Genomic DNA, 18,344 nt, shown 5'->3' with positions numbered 1-18,344 from the left:
AGGACTTCAGCAAAGTGGTGCTACGACCACGTGGAGGATTAAATATCCCGAGAATTGGCACTAGAGCCGTAGCATACGTGATAGTACTGAAGGCCGGCGTAAAAAAGGAGGAGGCTATGCAGGGCATCATCTGTTGCAACCTGCGGCAGGATATTATGATGGCAAGCACTCCGGACCAAGAGAGAGTTTCAGAATACCTCAAGGTCAAGCAAATTGACACTGGAGGCAAAGTTTTCGAGGTTAGTGCGTAAGCCACGGCACCCCACGATACTTGTAAAGGAGTGATTCGCGGGATCCACGTAAGCGATACTCAGGACATTTTGACCTGAAAGATTGTGAACGCGAACCCGCTCGCGCTACAGGCCAAGGGAATCAAGGACACCAGGACGATCATTATAGCGTGCGAAGGACACAAGGTGCCCAGATTCGTAAGATATTGACCATAACTTTTGCAGTGCTTCCTTTACCGCAAGAACATCGATATTTGTTACGTCTGTGCTGGGACATCGGTCTGACGTCTGTCCGAACTAAGCTGAAACCATCTGCAGAGGCTGCGAGATCAAGAACCCAGATAGCTTGCACCAGTGCGATCCAAGATGCAGGCTGTGCAATGGTCACCATCCCACGGCAGACAAGGAGTGCAACAACAGGTTCTTAGTGCCATACGTCGTCGGACGCAGATGTTGGGAAAGATCGCGAGCAGCCACAGAAGCCCGGGACGCATCAATCACATCGAGTCCAGACATCAACGACAAGCAGCTTATTCCAGCCTACGGGACCCAGAGCATCCAGACTACACAAGAACAGGAACGGCGACCCCACTCCAGGGGGAGGTCGCGTTCCAGAAGAGGTTCTAGACCCAAGGCCCGCTCCCAATCACGGGGGCGCCCAAGTTCTCAAGGACACCATCAGGGTGGGGATCAGCCTGGGTGGCACCCGAATTGCCTGCTGCCTGGCGTTCAGTTCGAGATCACGGCTTCCAACCCGTGGAGGACGCCTGCAGTTACATCGAAAGGCAGCTGGGCAAAGCGAGTGCGCAACGGCACGGCAGAGGTGATGACAGGTAAGCTGCCAGAGCATGATAGAATTGCACAGCTAGAGCAACAAAACGCGAGAATGACAAATTCGAATGAGAGGCTATCAGCTGAGGTAAAGGAAATAAAAAATCTTCTCACAAAGCTAACCAGCGCACAGTCTTCACAGCCAATGCCTCAGCCAGTTGATGTCCCTGTGGCTGAAAACGTGGGGGACTCGAGAACCACAAAAAGGGCAGTCATGGCAGATTATGTGGAAGCCAACCAAACGCCCATGTCAGATATGAAAGAGGTCTTTGACACGCTCAGCAAAGTAGGAGCCAATCTTAGCGAGCAGATGGGTAGGCTACAATCAAGCGTGGCGGCACTGGGAGAGCATATGACTTTGCGCATTACAAAGGTCGAAGCATATCTGCACAACACAGCAAAGCCTCCCCATGCACCAAACTCAACTCTTCGGCCACGAATACTATCGGTACCAAACCTGTCGACAGGTGCAGCATCAGGCTCTGGCCGCCCATGTAATAACCATTATGGCAGCGCTACGTGAAGCATTTCGTATCTGGCAATGGAACTGTAGAGGTTACCTTAAAAAGGAGGCAACCCTACAGCAGTATATCAGAAGCAGCCAAGAAAAGCCTCATATTATATTATTACAAGAGACCTTTTCACCGCAAGCAACGTTGCCTGGATTCCGGCATGTAATAGGGGATACTGAAGGGAGGGGAGTGTGCACCTTCGTACGCAACAAATTAACGCACGCAACCCACGACCTCAAGAGAGAAGCAGGCCAGTTGGATCACGTAATGATAGAGATCGTTCCAGGTACCAGTAACCCTCAGAGCATTTTCATTCTTAATATATACAGCAGTTCTTCTCCGTGGAGCGTAAAAAGCAGGTAGAATTCCACTTCACTGACTGGGATAAGTTCAGGAAGATACGGATGAAAATGGAATAAGATGGCCACAGACAAGGCTTGGAGCAGTGGGTCAAATATATTAAAGAGGACATAAAATCCATTTCCATAACCATTACCACAGATTTTCCGGTTGAAAGAATGAATAGCCGGCTCGCTCGTCTTCTTGAGGCAAAGCAAGCACTACTGAACCGTTGGAAGGGTCTACGCCTGAACCGGAGACTGAGGAAGGAGATAGCTGAGGTAAACAGATCAGTCGAGGAACATTGTCGCGCACTATCCAGGCAGCAATAGAACGAAATCCGCAACTCAGTCGATGGTCAGATGCGCAATGGCAAGACATGGAATATGTTAAAACATCTCCTCAACGAAAACACCACCAAAACAAATCAAAAGCATGTTATCGCACGAATTTTGCATATAGAGATAGGGCCACTACAAAACAGCAAGTTGTGCAGCAGCTCGTGCATAAGTACTTCCCAATTAAAATAGGATCGGCACCACCAAGTAGACACTACCAGGGCAGGCCCAATCCAGGTCTTGAGGGCGACTTTAGCATCGAGGAGATCAGAAGAGCCTTGCATGATCTCAAAGGCAGGTCGGCCCCTTGCCCGGACGGTATATCAAACAAGGCCCTTCGTAACCTTGATGACGATTCAATTGAAACCCTGAAGGATATGATCCATGCAGCATGGAAAGAAGGCAGGGTGCCAGAGCAGTGGAAGCTGGCAAGCACGATTATTATTCCTAAGCCAGGAAAGCCCCCTAACTGGGACAACATGAGGCCAATATGCTTGACATCATGTATCGGCAAGGTTGCAGAACATTCCATACTGCACAGGATAAACAATTACTTGGAAGATAACGACATACATACACACAATATAGTTGAATTCAGGGCAGGGCTATCCACACAATATGCATTGAAGCTTATCAAACACCAGGTCATCGACAATGAAACTAGAGACGTGAGAGCCATTCTGTGCCTAGATCTAGAAAAAGCGTTTGACAACATCGACCACTCGTTCACACTCGAAGCGATTTTCAAGCTTGGTCTGGGGAAAGCCTTCTATGGTTACGTATGGTCTTTTCTTAGAAATCGGAAAGCCGTGATGAAGATTGCAGATATCGAGACCGCAGCAATCGAACTAGAAGCAAGGGGCACGCTGCAAGGGGCAGTGATTTCACCAATGCTGATCAACATTGCCATGCTTGGACTGTCAAAGAATTTATCGAGCATAGAAGGATTGAAGCACAGCATCTACGCAGATGACATTACCATCTGGTGCACAGGTGGAAGCGAGGGGCAGATTGGGGGCGCTCTGCAAGAGGCGATTGACACCGTAGAAGAGTACCTTCGTCCTTCCAGGCTCAAGTGCTCCTCGAGTAAGTCAGAACTTTTGCTGTATCAGACTGCACGCCGGGGACCGAAGCCCAGGGGATGAAAGCCGTTAAACCAGACACACATCCACCTCCGTACAAATGAAGGGAATGCCATCTAGAGGGTCGACTCCATCGAAGTCCTGCACAAGCTGATAGAGTCTGCCGGCGCCAACAGCAAATCTATAGCCAAGTTAACTTGGAAAACAGACAGTGCGGTTCACCGCATACGCAGTGTGGCCAACAAAAGAATTGGAATCAAGGGAAACAATCTCATCAGGTTGATGCATGCGTTTGTTTTAAGCCACTTCACGTTTGAGGCAGCAATGCACCACTGGTCAAGAGCAGTGTCCGAGACACTGAATGTGCTCCTCAGGAAAGTTATCAAGAAGGTCCTGGGCCTACCCATACATACCAGCACCGAATGTCTGCTTGAGCTTGGCATTCACAACACGCTCGAAGAAATAGCAGAAGCCCAAGAGAGAGCACAGTTTGCAACGTTATCTCCAAGGTCGGGGAGAAAGATCCTGCAGGAGCTGGGCCCACACCCAATGGCAATCAGACGCTATTTCAATGATATCCCCGACAACATCAGGGAGAATATCACGGTATCTCATATACCAAGAAACATGCATCCTGAACACAACGTCGGAAGAAGAGTAGCGAGGGCTAGGACTATATACTTCGTCAAGTCTCAAACGAGGAACGAGGGGTCGTATTTGTTGACGCGGCTTTCTACGCCAATGGGAAAGCGTTTGTGGCAGTGGTGGTCGATGGGGCTGGTCATGTCGTCAACTCAGCGAGGGTCAGGAGGAAATACCCTATCATTGCGGAACAGGTGGCGATCGTCTTAGCACTCAAGATGGATAACATTGAAGTCGTCTACAGTGATTTCATGGCAGCACTACGGGCGTTCGCCAAGGGGACGGTCTCTGAACAAACGCTGAGAATACTGCAAGGCAAGAACATAACGCATCATCTTCTGAGATGGTTCCCAGCTCACCTTCGACAAATCAACGATTCCCCTCCCAATCTCAATGAAGCTGCACACGAAGCGGCACGAGACCTCTCCAACCGCGCCTCCCTGGGGATGTGTTCTACCGGCGAAGGGGATGACCGGGAAGTTCTTACAACATATAACGAACTCACTAAATATTTCTACCTGTCTAAAAGGATTTTCCCTCCACCTCATAAAAATCTAACTCGGCCCCTAACACTTACATTAAGGCTTTTGCAAAAGCGGATGTACCCTACTTTGAAAATGTTACACATCATGTACCCTTAATTATACCCAAGTAATCTTTCTCCACATTGGGTGGAAATAGCTTCATTAAAAACACGCTCTGGCAGTGCACCAAAATTGCTGATTTATCGAACATCACCTCTGCCAGATGGCAGGCGGCAATCTGCAGCTCGTCCTTGGCAGATCAGCTCTGGGCTGTCCATCAAGCCCACGAGGCGGCTGAGGAGCTTGGCATCTCAGTCCCCACGTGGGAGCTGCCCGCAACACAGTGATCTGTGTTTTGGAAGACCAAAAAAAGTTTATCCAATCTAATAGCGAACGTGGAGCCACCGTGCCATGAATACAATTAACTAGTATATACCATGAACTCGAGGTGGTTAAAGGTGGAAAGTAGATACGAAGCGCAAGCCGTAAGAAAGTAAAAGCCGCATTTTCTTGTCTCTCATTTCCCATTAGCAGCCATTAGCATGTACATTGAGCACTATCTGACAGGAAAAGGTTGCTACGTTACACTCGGTGGGCGTTACCTTCTTGGTTTTAGAAAGGTTTAGCGAGCGTTGGCCGCAGTGTCATGAATACAGTAAACTAGTATATACCACGTACACGAGGTGGTTCGAGGCGGGAAGTAGACCCAAAGCGCAAGCCGTAAGAAAGTGTGCGTGTTCCACCTCTCCTTTAGTCCTTGGAATGTCCACTGGATGGCGCTGCTTCTATATGGATAATATATGATGATAAGATGCGACAAGGGGGTACTTGGAGTGTTGAATAGATGGACGAACGGACACACAGACAGATGCATGGATGAACGCATGAACGGACACAGGGGCGTGTGCATGGACGACCACGGAACGGACGCACGAAAAGACGCACGCACGGACGTGCGAATGGACGCATGGACGGATGGAAGCAAGGACGAATGGACCGACGAATGCGTCGCCCCGGTCTCCATCATTCACTCCGTGGATATGCTGCCCTTTTTTTTTCTAAACACATGTGTCTCGTTTGTAGCCGACAGTGTCCTATTATGTATGAGGCCCAATGGGTGGTTATGTGCTCTCTCATAGTAGAGTACTAAGTACTCTGAATCGTTAATCACTTTTGTAAACACAGTGGAAAAATTGCGGAGTGAACACGTACCGGAAGTCATTAGAGAATTTGATTGGCAATGATGGTGAGACACGTTGACCATACAGTTTCCTAAAATTAACTAGAGGGGTCTTTGTCGCTGCGATTGTTCAGTGACCATGGAAATGGTGGGTAGTACACACATTTGCCTAGTCTTCGTATTTTCGTGTGGCGAATCGTACTTGCGGCTTCGTTTATTGTTGCGTTTCAGTTTTGTTGTGAAAGAAAAATTCAACCCTTTTGAACTTCGTCACCCAATTTGGAAAGGCAAGTCTAAAAAAATAAGGCAGTGAAGCGCAACCTCTGAACATTTGCTCATTTTTGTTTTGTGAGAAAACAGCTCCAAGCCACACGAACACACACGGAGCCAAAAGCAGGCCACAAGTACGAAGATTAGACAAACGTGTGTACTATCTATCATTCCCATGCTTGCTGAAGCGCCGTGCGGTGCAGCTGCCGTAGACACTAGCGCCAGAGTTCCCTCTAGTGTATATTGGGAAACTCTGTGGCGTTGGCCACTCATCAGAGACTGTCATGGTGGGGCGTCGTTCCCAATTATCACTGCCGAACCGCGGAAAAACAGAAACGACCCGCCTTACGATGTTTGAATGCGTAGCGGACAAAGGCGTGTGGCACCTCGTGTGTCGTCTATACAGTCTCAGATGGTGCCGGCGGACAGCACAGAAGGACCTGTTAGAGCAACTCGTACGTTACGTCAGGATGTTCGTCATGTGGCGTCAGTGCTGTACTGCTGAAGCACGACGATGACACCAACGTGCTGCATACTTAGCGTTACAGAAGGTTAAAATGATCATGGTTCGATATCTTTCCAAAAATACAAAAAATGGCAGATCCCACGTACAGGGGGTATCGATGATATGTGAAGCACGAATGAGGAAGGCTAATATGCCAGTTTAAAATCTGCAAAATGTCACGAGGCGGAGGTAAATTATGCCGTACATGACTTCCATGACACGATTATTATGTTTGAACGTGTCATTTAGCGCCGTGTTCTATTCCTGTCACCTGATACCAACTTTTGTAGATGTGGTGCTAGCGAAAGGGCTGAGAGCGTGTTATGAGCCTAGCATGTAGTAAATTGTTACATGACACACGTGTCATGAATATCTTGTTCGCACCAGTCACATACTTTCTCCGTTCATTCGGGTCCCGTAATACCGAATGTTGTATATGTGGAGCTGGCGAAACGGCCGCGAGTGCATCTAAAAGGGCCTAATATACTCCAACTATGGTGGCTAGAAGGAGAGGTGTCAGCATTGTCCTGGCCGCGCCTTGAAAGGAGGCGTGCTGGTATTTTATTTTGCCGTGAAGGGGCAGGCAAGTCGCAACCGTGATCGGTCGAGAGTGCTTGCCAGCTGCTAGCACGGCACAATTAGTCGCTTGCTCGTGTGCTCGCAAGTCGCAACGTCTACGCTTTGCCTAGTTGCACTTGTTCAGGGTCAATACGTACTAATGTGACCATGCAACAGTGATGAGTAAACAGCAGAGACACTGCTTTGCACCTGGATGCAATGCGGAATATGCTTCGGCCCGCAAAGAAGGGAAGAAAGCGTCTCTCTTCTCTGCTCTTGCCGAGGATGAACAGCTCAAAGCCTGCGAGCGTACAATTCCTCGCGCTGAGAAACCACTAGAAAAGAACTGCGTTGTGTGCGAAGCTCATTTCGACGAAAAATTCATCGTTCGTAGCTACAAGCATGTTATCAATGGGTTCTTAGCAACTTGGGAAAAAGCTGTACCTAATGATGGTAGGTTCCTGAGTGAATCAACTGCCGAAGGACTCCACGTCACTCTCAACAGCACCCTTCCTATACGGCACTATGTCACAAAAACCTTGGGCTATAATTACTTGATGACATCTCGCCTCTCCTAAGACGCATTTCATTTTTTTGGAATTCTGAAGAGAATGTCTGGCTCGAGTTATCAACTTTCACTGGCACAATCTAATCTCTTTGAATTGCCTCAGTTTTTACATTTTGGCACAGTCACCCTCCAGAGGAAACATACCTTCTGGAGTTCCGAGTACCCTTTTATGTCCGGGCATCCACAATAATTCAATAAATTTGCAGAATAAGCTGGATGAGCTGGGAGATGTGGGGCGCCTCAGTTAGGTTCATGAAATTATAGTTGCTTGTGAAGCTTTCACTGAGCACACTCTAATTAGACGCAAAAGTGACTCCCGGATCACTTATTACGTCAGTAACTATATGGCCCGGAAGATAGTGAAAATGACCAAGTGCAACGAATGTAGCAGGTTGTTGCTTCACTCGGTATATGCCAGCTTGCGTCCGGCAGAATAACGCTTTATGTACCCGTCCGAGTCCTTAACAGACCTCGTCAAAGCTACAGAAGATGCATTCACCCATTGGTTCAGTTTCAACAAGTTGAAAAGTGGTAGCATAGCAGACCTTATCTCTTGCCTCACTGTATAGAGGTTAAATGTGGTCGGCTGTGAACACAACAAACTGGAAATAACAAATCAGATAATTAGATTTTTAACACTGACCAAAATGCACTTTCTCGTTGCTAAAGAAACTGCGTGTGCTTGGTGCACTTTCAGAAAAGAGAACGACCGAACTCCGAGTTATGTCTGCGTCCTGCGCTCACTTTATTTCTGCAGTCCCGCATGGAGCCTTGGTTTTATCACCGACGAGATCTCGCAGCTTACGATTTTAAATGACAGGCATTTCTTAGCGAACTTCGGCGAATTTGTGCGTATCTATCTATCTATCTATCTATCTATCTATCTATCTATCTATCTATCTATCTATCTAGCCGCCTATGACTTTTAGCTCTCCTGGCTGTTAAGATGATGGTATCAATACCAAACTTGGTATGACATAAGATGACTGTATGAAGAGCATAATTGATTAGTCAGAACTTCACTATCATAACATGTATTTCATGATTGTCATGATTTGCATTTCATGGTCTTGCTGCTCTTGCGATTGTTTTGTTCACATGACATGTTGCGAAATCGGCTTGGTATGACAGGACTGCATGGCGAACAATAGTGACAGACCCTAACGTGGAAATTATGACATGCATATCATGGATGTCATGAAACATGACTACACGCCACGCTTATGGTACGCTCGCAGCCGTTTCGCTACCTTCAAATATACCAAATTTGGTATTGCGGGACGTGAAGGCGTGACGAAGGTATGTGACTGGTGCGAACATGATAATCAGAAGATGCGTGTCATGTAACATGACTACATGCCACACTCATGATACACTCACGGCCGTCTCGCTAGTTTCGCCTACACCAAATTCAGTATTACGGGACGTGAATAGATGACGAAGGCTTGTGACTGGTGAAAACATGATAATCATGAGATGCGTGTCATGTACCAACATGACTACATGGTACGCTCATGATGCGCTCGTGGCCGTTTCGCTAGCTTCACATGTACCAAATTCCGTATTACGTCACGCGAACGGATGACATATGTAAATTACACGTCCCAACATTATAATCATGAGATGCGTGTCATGTAACACGACTACGTGCGACTCTCAAAGCTCCAAAACACTTCGACGTGACAGGGCACGCGTACACACCAGCGTTCGTTTCGTCGAGTATCGCCGGAAATGCCACGCCAGGTGCCGATCTGCCTGGAATACGCTCGCAGGCCTGCGCCACGCTGCGTTGCTTTGACGCATGCGCGTTTTAGCGCGCCCGTCGCCCCTCTGTCACTCAGCTAGACAGACGCGGTGCTGTCTAGGTAACGCAGTCGGCGTGAAATTCAGCGTGTCGCATTTCGCGCTGGTTGCCGCTGGGCCTTGCCGACAGACGCTGGTCGCACCTAGCGCCAGACTATAGAGTGCTCGTGGTTTGCTAGAGTAGCGTCGCTGCACCCAGCGTGTGCGTGCATCAACGCTACGTGCGCTCACCGCCGTTTCGCTAGCTCCACATATACCAAATTTGGTACTGCATGACTTGAAGAGACTACGAAGATAAATGACACTTCCGAACATGATAATCATTATATGCGTGTGATGCAAAACATGACTACATGCTACGCTCTCTACGTGCTCGTGGCTGTTTCACTAGTTACCCATATACCAAATTTGGTATCACGTGATGTGAATGGACGACAAAAGCAAATGACACGTCGAAACGTGATAGTGATGACATGCGTGTCATTTCAAACATGACTACATGCTATGCTCATAGTACGCTCACGGCCGTTTTGCGGGCTTCACATATACCACACTTGGTATCTGGTGACGTGAATAGATTACGAAAGTAAATGGCACGTCCAAACGTGATAGTCATCACATGGAAATCATAACGTCGTGCTGATCCTATTCACAACGTCGTGCTGATTTAAAGTGACATATCAACCTTCTTCATTCGTGCTTCGCATGCCATCGATTCGCACTGTACGTGGGATCTGCCAATTTTTTTCACGCAGAGTGGTAAAGGTGTACAGCACAAACACTAAATAGCCTTTCACAAAGAGTTTCATTTTTCGTGGTTCAGGTTTAGTTTTCTTCCCAGTGATTACGCCTGTAATCAAAACAAGGGTTTTTTATAGGCGTAGTTAATCCTCTAGGGCGCGGTAAAAACAGAGCGAAAGGAACGTGCACCCAAATTTGAGCACACGGGCCTACAACATTTCCGCTTCCATTTGAAATGCAGCCGCCGCAGCCAGGATTCGATCCCGTGACCTGCGGGTCGGCAGCCGAGTACCTTTGCCACTAGACCACCGCGGTGAGCAAAATTGAACCCTGAGGTACTCCAGAAAGCAACGGCATAGCTTCCGTAGTTGTGACTTCTAACTGGACAGTTTGGCGTTGATCAGTGAAATAGTACCTAATCCAGCGAAGAATCGGTCTATCCCCTAAAATATGTCTTAGCTTTTAAAGAAGTTTGGAATGGCAGACACGGTCAAATGCCTTTGAAAAGTCTAGTAAAATTATATATATTCGTGTCATTTATTCCTTTAGAGAAAACATGCAGGATTTCTACAAGTTGAGTAATGGTAGACAGACCAGCCCTGAAGTCATGTTGATAGGGGAATTTTGTTCTTCTCAACAAACTGGGTAATGAATTTTAGTATACTATGCTCCAATATTTCGTAGCAAGTTCGTGTGAGGAAAATAGGCCTAAAATTGGACGGACAAGAAGTATCTCCAGATTTAGAGACAGGCACTATTTTTGCAGTTTTCAAGGTGGCTGGTAGGCACTGTTCTCAACCTGACTTGTTGTAAAGGATACACAAATATTTGCTTACAGGTTGAGCGTTCCGTTTCAGGAAGCAGTGCAAACGCTACGCTTGATGAAAGCAAGAGTAATTTGCGAGCTCCGCCCTTATGAAAAAATTCCTTTGAAGCTTACCATGGCGATAACGGAGAGTGTAACGCTGTGCCACGTAGCTCAACAAGACTCGGCATGTCATATAGACTAATTGCAATGCTTGGGAAGATGTAGCGTGTTTTCCCAAAGGCGCAGAAATATCTGGTGGAACTGAAAATTCTGCTTTCACCTGCCTTAGGCGAGCGCTCCATTGCGTGTGGTATCTGCCTGTGCAACAGCACCAACAATAACGAAACAAAGATGAGGCTTTGGGAGTGCCACAGGTAACCGCATTTTACGTGGGGTTTGCACAAGCTGGTTACGCAAGCCAGATAACTGCTTCGAATAAATACTGCGAGCCTTAAACCTACTGCGGGAATGGAAGTAGGCAACACCAGCTAGCGTGGCCACATGCTCTACTGTGGCTTTACCTCATGCTTGCACCCGTTCGAGCATCGGTGCGCGTGGGCGCTCCTTGAATTCTTCCTCTTCTTTCGTCGAGTGGCCGTGCACCTTATAAAAGGTATAAGAAATGAGAAAAAATCCTAATAGAGAGAAGCACGAAGCATGAAACTGTAGTATTTTACGCAATGAGTTATTCAAAGAAAGCTGCCGCTACGAGATACCCACAAACCGCAGTGGTTTTGAGTAAGCAAGATATACTGAAAAACGACATATGAAAATAATTCTTGTCTCGTGTTTATTGAGAGCGTTGAGCCCTTAGGCAAATATTTTATTAAACGGTTCTTTGATGAGTCTTCGAGTTCAGCAGCAACAATATTGGAATTGTGAAGAGCCCAGCAGGGCCTCTGATCTCATCAAAGGCCCCACCAGGATCAAAAGAGGGAAGACAGGTGCTAAAGCTTCCGTTTCGAAAACTACTTCAAAATACAGTTTTTCGGCCCAAAAGATCAAAGGCTCTAACTTCTAGTTCTGTATTATATAAGATTCCTTCTAGGCAGCAAATGAAAAACAAGGCTGATCCGCAGAGTATGACGAGCGCAATGCCTCAATTATACTTGCAATATTCATTGAGCATTGCTGGTGCTCCTGTTAATATTACGCACATAATCACACCATGGTAGAACAAGATGTATCTTCCCAGTTATAAACGATTTTCTTTCATTTGTTGACGATCTGCCATTCGAGTTGACTTCCAAAATTTTTAGTGTTATTTACAATAGACAAATAGGCTCTATGAAAAATAGTCACCTAAAAGTACACCCTTTAGTTCATCTGGTAGAGGACTCAATGCTCATGAAGAAGTAGTTTCTAAGGTTGGCACAATTCTTCAAAACTCATGACATTGTTTACGTCATTAGGTTCAGCTGAAGAAATAACTTTGGTAACAGCATTTCGGACGCTCAAAGTGGACACAACAAGAAAAAACTGTGCTGCAACACCATGCAACTACGTAAAATCATGCCCAATGAAGGCGCTCAATGTAGACGTCTCACTCATGAACTTTGCTCTATGTACCATAAATGTTCTTACGTGATCCACTCAGTGTTCCGCTTCACCACCATAACCTTACGTCTGGCAACAACTATTAACACAAAAATACAAAAATAATAAGGGGAGCCTTAAGCATCGCCTTTAAGAGTTGAACGCGATAGCGAAATCAGACACCTAGTGCGCCCTTCAACCGCTAAGTGCACACACACACACACACACACACACACACACACACACACACACACGCACGCACGCACGCACACACACACACACACACACACACACACACACACACACACACACAAACGCACGCGCGCGAAAGCGCGACGTATAATATAACTAGTAATGCAGTAACTGTGCAGTGTGGCCACTTTCCTCTGCTATAACGGTGCTCTGCTATTGTCGAGACACGTGTTTTATAATATCTCACAGATTACACACGCACACACACACACACACACACACACGCATGAGAATGGTGCATACAGGTTTTTGATCTAAAGCAAGAGTCGCATGGCGTCCAAGATACACGCCACGTGCTCGCCATCTCTGATGGCCATAAAAAGTCTCACTGCGCCTCAAAGAAGGCAATATATTATCTAGCAATAGCTATTTGCTTGATCTCTGGAAAAGCATGATATATTTTGTGCTAGATGGACATATTTGTCCATATTTAGCGCTGTTTGGAAGTTCCTGTGTGCATTTTGTGGCGATGGCTGCACTATCTCGGCCTTTTTTGCATAAGTTGATGGCCTACCAAATCTGCTACAAATCACCGAATGGGCTCGTTTTTATCGTGAGTCCTGTCGAACAAAATGTGTTAAGAAAACTCCTTCCACTGCATGGTATTTATGTAGTGTTTTTCTTTCTATCAAGCTGCAAGTAACATCGTGACTTTGTGTTAGGACACCTGCTTTCCACGTGAATCGCCCAGGTTCAAATATGAATGGGATCAAAATTATATTGCTGGTTTTCTTTCCTTCTCTTGCTATTTTTCGCTCACAGACAATTTCTCGCTCACAACCAATGGTGCCGACGCCAAAAGCAGAATTTCTGCGACAAGAGCTCTCTAACACTATCGCGTTAAAAAAAAGCCACAAGTCCTGCGCGAACCGCGCAGCACAGTCATGGCGAAATCTCCAAGAGCGGCTTCCCAAGCCTTTTTTGAACACTCTTTTGGTAGCTGCTACAAGCAGGCTTGCTTGGTATCCGCTATGCCATAAATAATAATAATTTCTCTGTAGCATGTCACTTCGCCATGCAATTCTTTGTGATTCTTAGAAGTGCGGTATCCGCCACACACATGCAAGAAACTTTGTGCCAATTTTTCATACAGTAGCTTACAACAATGAAGAATGAGGACTGTTGTGCGTATGCGCCAGAGTTATTAGGTGATAAACAACAAGCTTTTGTAATGGGTTGGAGCATCGGATGACCCACTCGTTTCGCAATTCACTCCGTGTGACGATTCAACTTTCCGTTTTCACGGAATCAGTTCTGATTCCGGGAAAACGGATTCAGAACTCATTCCTTTTTCAGTTGCGGATAGTCTAGCGCGCTTCTGGATACCACGTTAACGTGCGTTGAGAGAAAACCCAATTGTATAGGTAAGAGGAAGGCAGAGGTTAGTATGCACTAGCTCGAGGTGTCGTTCTCAGTATAATAATAATCAGCGCACATTCACGAAGTAATATTCAGGGGTGATTTGATTGATTGATTTGTAGGGTTTAACGTCCCAAAACCACCATATGTTTATGAGAGACGCCGTAGTGGAGGGCTCGGGAATTTTCGACCACCTAGGGTTCTTTAACGTGACCCCAAATCTGGGAACACGGGCCTACAACTATTCCGCCTCCATCGGAAATACAGCCGCCGCAGCCGGGATTTGATCCCGCGACCTGCGGGTCAGCAGCCGAGTACTTTAGCCACTAGACCACCGTGGTTGGGCTAATATTCATGGGTGGGCGAAGGGGAGGAAAGATCAGAAGTACTACGCTTCTAACGTTCCTCAACGTTGTTGAAAGTGAAAAAGTGATCAGTTTTGTGGGGGTAGAAGTAGGTGGACGTAACGCTAATCGCCAGAGTGAGTGAGTGAGTGAGTGAGAATTTATTAGAAGGCAGAGAAGTCGGCCTGAGCTAGTTCGCTTTAGTCTGCTACTCTACACAGGGGATAAGGGAAAGGGGAAGGAAAGAGGGATGAAGGGTGATGATGGGGACAAGAAGAGGAGGTGCGTATGTACAGTAACCAGTTAGCATAGTACCCTACAGTTCAGTTTCTAGTCCAATGCTTTTTATAAAGTCTAGAACAGCCTTTATAGCAGTTTTTGACACTGTTTGGTCGTTCATTGCTGACAATATGTGGCTTTCACTTAATGGTGTTCGTCCAATGCTTGCCAACGTTGCAGTTAGCATTTTGCTTTGCGCCACGTATAATGCACAGTCACAAAATATGTGAGCTAGCTATCGTTTCGCGCACTTGGCAGCGTTCACAATTTGGGCTGTCCGCACGGCCGATTAGGTGGGTGTAGTGGCGAGTGAAGTAGACGTCCTGGCGAATTCGGTGCAGTATATTAGCATGTCTTCGGCTGATTTTATCTGGAAGACCAAAAGTCATACCGGGGTCTGTTTCCCGCAGGCGCTTGTTCCGGTTATCTGGTAGCGACCAGTAAGTGGCAGCGCATTCGCGCATGAGTGATCTCAACAGTGTGTTGACGTCACCTCGCGAGTAGGGTACTTTGACGTACATAGGAGCGTTGTATATTGCCGCTCTCGCTTTGCTATTGGCTGTTTCGTTGCCAACCAGGCCGCAGTTTCCAGGAATCCATTGGAGTGTAATCAAGTGACCGCTCCTGTGTGTTAGGTCGAATGCTTGGACGATTCCTAACGTTAACTCGTAAAATTGGCCTCTTCTGAGCAAGAATGGATAGCTTGAAGCGCTGATATTGAATCAGACAGAATCGTCCATTTACGCAGTGCTTGGTCGTTCACAAATTTTACGGCTTTTTGTATAGCAACAAGTTCTGCAGCTGCCGAAGATGTCCTATGATCTAATTTGTACTGTCGGGAAATACCGAGTTGAGGGATCACGAAGGCTGCAGCTGAGGCGGATGAAGTTACGGATCCATCGGTGTAATTGTGCACAGAGTCGCTGTATCGGTTATCTAAATGTGCCAAGGTGAGTTGCTTGAGAGCAATATAAGAAACATGCGACTTATACGAAATTCCACGTATGTGAAGGCACACCAGTGGTTTAGTCAAAGTCTATGGAAGCACTGCAGGGATTACGGCAGCTGCAAAGCCTGAAGGGATCATGTCCCTATGCGTATCGAGGCATCGTGTATAGGCACAGCCTGGTCGGTCCACTTGTAGCGAAGACAACGGGTGCTGTGCATGTCGGGTAAGCAGACGAAGGTGCACTCGAAGAGGCTAACAGGACGTGTAAACCTGTATAGAGTAGGTGTGTTACTCCTCTATAGTGCCAGAGGTAGATGTGCACCGTGGCAGGCCAAGGCATATTCTCAGTGCTCGTGCCTGAAGGCTCTTTAAAGTACAAAGGCACGTTGCCCGCATGCTGGAATGCACAGGTGAGCTGTACCTTATATAGCCCACAAACAATGCCTTGTATAACTGCAGAAGACTTTTCTCCGAATGGCCCCACCTCAGTCCTGCTATAACACGAACAACATACACAAAACTGATTAGTTTGTTTTGCAGCACAGTCACATGCTTTGACCAGGACAGGTTGCGATCAATGACGACCCCTAAATAGCGGTGATGCTTAACTACGGGAATCACTGCTCCGTGAGCGAAGATTGGGTACCGCGACATTGATTTCTTCGTAAATGCCAATGCAGCACATTTTCTTATTGAAAGTTCCAGGCCTTGACGACGTAAATACTTAAATGTTATTTATGTGCCTTGTTGTAGCCTTGCTCGCAGTTGTGATCGCGTTGCTCCAGATGCCCATATGCATATGTCGTCCGCATACGCACTCATTCTGACAACGTCGGGAAGCTCAGCTTCAAGGCCAATGAGTGTTATGTTAAAAAGCATGGGGCTCAGGACGGCGCCTTGCGGAACTCCACGGCTTACGAGGTGCCTGGCCGTGTAACCGTCGGATGTCGACATAAAAATGGTACGTCCTCTGAGATAGCTCCCTATCCATGCGTGTAGTCGGCCACCTACGCCGATGTCTTCAAGTGCGTCAAGAATGGCCTCATGGTAGACGCTATCGTAGGCGCCCTTTATATCTAAGAAAATGGCCCCTACCAATCTGCGACGTTGTCTTTCCTTTTCAACAGCAGAAACTAGATCTACAACACCATCTATAGATGATCGACCTCTACGGAAGCGATTTATAAAATCTGGTAAGCCGACCATGGTAAGCCATTTATAAAATCTGGTATGCCACCGCTGCGCCGAGCACCATGAAGCGGATAAGTGCGTCGCAACTGTCAAGAAATGCTCTAATTGCAATGGATCCCATGAAGCCACATCGAAGGACTGCCCGCGGATTCAGAAGGAAATTGCCATCTTGAAGGAGATGGTGCGCGATCACTCATCTCACCGAGAAGCCGCAGCTAAAGTCAGAAGGCGTCGTTCACGTCGACGTCGGTCTTCGAGGACGCCCGCTACCTCCTCGACACGATTGCGCGATCCCTCATCAGTACCACCTCCTTTGCCTCCCAGACCACATGCCGTGGGAAAGGCTGTAAAGGACAAAGCCAGTGAGCATACCCTGACTGCGACAGAGTGGCCTGCACTTCCAAGGGAAGCAGCATCAAGCGAACCGAAGGAGCTTCATGACGGCCAGTCCACGCTCCCGGTTCGAGATCTTTCCAACCAAGACAGGGAAGTGACTGCAATCGTCCCTGTTCGAGATCTTTCCAACCAAGACAGGCAAGTGGCTGCAATCGTGCAATCATTAATTGCCACGATTCGCACGCTACTGAGCAGCATACAATCTCCGTCTGCTAAGAGTGCACTGCAAATACTGGATGCACTGAATCCAGTTCTTGCTAACTTCGTATAAGCACAATGGCTCAACAAAATCTCCACTTCCGCACTGAAGTTAAAAGTGCGTCGATTTTTCAGTGGAATGCCAGAGGCATGAAGTCCCGTATCTCGGACTTGCGCCAATTTGTTCGGGCCAATCAATTCCCTATACTTGTCATATGTGAACCAAACGTGTCAACGCCTTATAGATTGTCCGGTTATGAAGCTTTTTGTTCAGCCGCTTGCGAAGAACGTAGCAAAGTAATTATTTACATTCGCACAGACTTGGCTTATCTGTCGCACCCAATAAGTTCAAATGACGACAATCAGTACGTGTGTCTTCGTGTGAAGAAGAATGCAGTTTCGTTCACGCTTATTGGTGGATATATATCTCCGTCATCGCGATTTGACTGCGACAGATTAAAAGACATCCTAATGAGAACCGATGGGCCTTGGATCATAACCGGTGACTTCAACGCCCATCACATGCTTTGGGGGAGCACTAGGATGAATGCCAGGGGCCGGAACATTGTTACATTCGCTTCCGATTACGACCTTTCCATCATGAACGATGGTACCCCACATATCTGCGGGGTCTCACGTATGGCAGTTGCCTTGACCTGACATTGGTGTCACGGTGCTTCTCTCACAAAGTTAAGTGGTTTTGCGATATTGAGACTCATGGGAGTGATCACATACCCACCTACGTGACGATAGATGGTATCGTAAAAAAATTCTCTTCCGGTGTTGCAATTGGCACTGCCTGGTCGATGTTTGCATCGCGTGTTGAGAACGCTTGCCAAGAAGGCCTCGCCTGCAGCCTGGAAAATACCATAGTGGAAGCTATGCAAGCGTCCAAATGTAAATTACCAT

The sequence above is a fragment of the Rhipicephalus microplus genome, chromosome 2 (genome assembly GCF_043290135.1).
Source record: "Rhipicephalus microplus isolate Deutch F79 chromosome 2, USDA_Rmic, whole genome shotgun sequence".
In the NCBI taxonomy this organism is placed as follows: Eukaryota; Metazoa; Arthropoda; class Arachnida; order Ixodida; family Ixodidae; genus Rhipicephalus; species Rhipicephalus microplus.
This window is presented reverse-complemented; position numbering follows the sequence as displayed.